This window comes from Arachis stenosperma, chromosome 4 (assembly GCF_014773155.1).
Source record: "Arachis stenosperma cultivar V10309 chromosome 4, arast.V10309.gnm1.PFL2, whole genome shotgun sequence".
Taxonomy (NCBI): Eukaryota; Viridiplantae; Streptophyta; class Magnoliopsida; order Fabales; family Fabaceae; genus Arachis; species Arachis stenosperma.
The window spans coordinates 129,496,613-129,500,686 of NC_080380.1; the positions used below are offsets into that span (position 1 = coordinate 129,496,613).

Below are 4,074 nucleotides of genomic sequence, written 5' to 3' on the forward strand. Positions count from 1 at the left end.
ATTGAGCCACCTAAGAAATTAAGAGAATGTATAAAGCTGTTGGCTATGCAGAAGAGTGGTCTAATTGACTTAGTTGAGGTACTATAAATAGCAGCACAGTATATGTCATTAAATTGACTTAGTTGAGGTACCATATGTCGTTTAATGTATATAACAATGATACACTAAATGGAAATTTATATAGCATTACTTATATGTATTGTCCAAAGGAGATTATATAATATGCTTGATGAAAGTATAATGTGCTAAATAATAATTGTTTCATTCATTATTCATGTGTTTGTTATTTTTTTAAAATATTTTTTCTTCAATATTCTTTTATGCATATTATTATTTTTTATAAAACTTGAATTATTTTTTATTTATAAGACACTTATTACTGCTATTTTTATTTCTTTTTTATATGGAATATATTTTTTATTTTCTATTATGATTTTATATATTCTATTAAAGTACTAAAGAGTATTGAGAGTACTAAAAAAAAGAATATAAAAAATTAATTAAATATCTAAAATTAAATTTTCAGATAACATCAAATAATTCTTTTAATTTAGTTTTAAAATGTAAAATACTGTAGTGTATGGAAAAAAATTTCTGCGTTTAGTTATGATGGATGAGTTAGGCATCCTATGAATCAAGTAACATTGCATTCATGTTAATGACAATTAAGTGTAAGGAATTTTATGGCACATAGTAAAATAAAAAATTTGACTTGTAAGATTTAAACGCTTTGACAACTATAGCATCTGCCAGTTAAAAAAGCAAACTAATTAACCATAGTGAATACATAAATCACTACCAAATTGCAGTTACTACATATACTAAGCTAGAATGCTAACAAAACATTTGTCTCATCACAACTTTTTAAACACACCAACACTATAACTAACAGAAAAGTTTTCAATCCAGCTTTTTTTTCCACAATTCCTCTTAAAAGTCTTGTTAGCTTATGCTTGCACATCTACCGACACAACTCCTTCTGCTGTCGAGCCATCACCCATATCAGAAGAGGACCTCTTAGCTGGAGTCTCATAGGAGCTATCACAGTTGCTCTCAATTGCTGAATCCTATTATTAACGAAAACTCGAGAATTAGCAAGCAAAACATGGGTGACCTCAGGCCCAGTAATCTCTATATAAGGTGAATTACAATAAAAAAACACAGTAATTTCTTACCTTGGACAGAGAAACTGCCTCATGTCCATTGCTATTATCACCTGTTTCAGTTGTAGAGATATTAGGTACATGTTCAGAGCACTACAGGAACCAATATCATTTGAATTCAAGATGTTAGTTTCAATAATAAATTGTTCAACACAACTCAATTCTAGTTCCAATCGCAACATACTATACTTACAGAAGCATTGAAAGAAGAATTGGCAGAACCAAAAATGGACATGAGGTACTCATCATCTGAAATCTTTAAAACGTTGTATACCCCTTCAACGTTATTAATATTCTTATAGGTGATATTGAGTTTGAATATGAACCTTTTGTCAACAATAGTATCCAAGGACTTAGGATACGACTTACCTTTTTCCCACTTCTTTACATGCACATAATAATTCTTTTATCAGTCCAGAAAATATACAATACAGAAGGAAAGTATTTTAAACTCCCATGAGTTAGACTTACAGATAACTCCTTAATTTTCTCAGCATCATTTTCCACAATTTTTTCTACTTCTTTGTTCCATAGAAGGAGCTTCATACAACCGCTTCCATCAGTCACGATTACTTGCAGCCTATACCTGGAATAACATATCAGTAGCACATTACTGATAACAATAAAGACATGGCCATATGCAACTACACTGAATTTCATAATTCAGGATATCAAGTAGACCCTTAAAAAAAATAAACAAAGAACGGACACAAAAAAACTAACCTTAGCATAGCCTTGAAGCCTACACGCCTACAATGATCACACCAGTACCTATCTTTGCTCTCTAGAACTTTCTTTGGACATGTCTTGCATGATTTATAGGACCAGTCATCTTTACCGACCTCTAAAGACACAATGTTTCCCACAATCCAGCAAGAAGTTTCCTAAAAAGATATTTTGAAATCAATAACAAAACTTTATCGGCTTAAGTGATCAATTACAAATCTCACCTGTGTCATATTAAGAACCTCCTCTATGGTGCGTCTTGGGACAATGCCTGCATTGATTTCATCTGCCACAGAGTATTGAGGCTGCGATTGAAGAGGAGTTATCCGTTGTGAACAGGGCACAACCTCCTCGGCCAATCTGTAGAAAGTCCAAAAAGACTCATATAAGTTAATATGCTTTTTAAGTTATATTTTATGTACTCATAATAGAGCAGTAATTTGGGCACTCCAGAGACACACCTTTTCTTGAAGTCAATAACTTCGGGAAGGTTTGGATTGAAGTAACATTTGGAGACATAGTAAGTGCTCTGAACATTCACAGAATTTAAGTACACATTCGACTTAAAGAGCTGAACAACCATTATGAAAGGCTCCCCATCATCTCGCTCGAGGTGTTGAAGAACTTGGTCCACCAATTCTCCGAACAATGTACATTTAATCTTGTGCTTCCTAGAACGAAAGGCATAATACAACTCTAACAGTATTTTTGGACACTAAATATCCAGCATATGCCTGATTTAAATGACTGCAAAACTCAAACAAAATGTAAAACTGAAAAGAGAGAGGAAAAAGTAAATATTACTCTAGGTCTTCCAACTGTAGTGCAATACGCTTGCTTTCTTTACCCGTGTGTGTAATCATCCCCATAGCCTCTTCCTTTGTAACAACCTCTCCTATGTAATCTGCATGTCACAGTAAGGCCATTTAAATCTAAACTTGTAATAAAATCGAAGATCATATCTCAAGAAATTAAGATGTATGTTGATGTAACGTACCAAACAACAAATTGCCATCCATTGGAGCATTTGACTCAAGTTCAGCAAATGCGCGAAATTTGAATGGATTAAAAGCGAAAGTCTCGATTGGAAGGACTTCCACCTCTGTCTTTGTATAGAAGCTAAGCTTGTACTTATGAGCAGTTGTCCTTACCTTCCCATTGTTAATTTTGACAATAAAATTCCGCATCCTATACACGGCATGCTCTTTTACCCTCTCCCTGAATAAATCCAAGCCAGGCTTACATATCGTTGCATGAATACTATCACCCCTGCAAAACATTTTGAAACCCAAGAAAATAAAACTTGTTAGAAAGATATTAAAGAAGAGAATGCAATGGATAACAAAATTCCATCCAATACCTGCTCATCTTGCAAAACTATATCCAAGCTAAACACTTCATTCTGGTTCCACTAGCTAGGAAACTCATACAATCGGGCAACAACCACGACCAACGACCAAGCCAGCTTGGTTGGATTGATGTCTCTGATCAAGTCTATTTTTGCAGCCATTCTTTGCACCCTAAAACTGCTTCAACCAAAAGTCTTACCAAGTATAACTAACAATAGATTTATATTTCTCATGTAACCTATACCATTATAATATTTATATAGAGTTGTTCCTCTCTCAATGAATGGAATGAACGAAAAAACCTGGAATTTTTAAAGAGTTTCGGTGAGCGCCAAAATGGAATATCCCAAATCTATTCCTTTAGTAACTGCAGGTCCTTCCACATGGGCGGGAAGATACGCTACTCGCATCTGAAATTCAATTTTTCGAGGACCTCTGACCAACTAAGCCATCATGTCTGCACTTCTTTTGGAGGGAACACTGTAGCTACCTCGTCTACTGGAATGTTACCTTCGTGACCAGCCCTGATAAAAAGATGGCAATTGTTTTTTTGGGTTGATAACACCGGTGGGAGACAATTTTTTGGAGGATCTTTAGACATAAGCCAATGCGTAGGATTTAGGAATTGCATTTTCATCCTAATGGATGGAATACTATTCATACTGGAGTACGTGTCTCTACCTGCGAAACTTCAGAATTGGGTGTTTTTGGTGGGAACACTGGTGGTGGACAATTTTTTGGAGGATCTTTATACATAAGCCAACGCGTAGGATTTAGGGATTGCATTTTCATCCTAATAGAGGGATCACTATTCATTGTGGAGTACGTGTCTTTAC

The 4,074-nt window shown here is 34.6% G+C and overlaps 1 pseudogene; it reads right to left on the minus strand.

Annotated features, from left to right (window-relative positions):
• Nucleotides 1-681: 681 nt before the first annotated feature.
• On the minus strand, nt 682-3,839 carry LOC130975504 (uncharacterized; annotated as a pseudogene).
• Between the last annotated feature and the right edge of the window lie 235 nt (nt 3,840-4,074).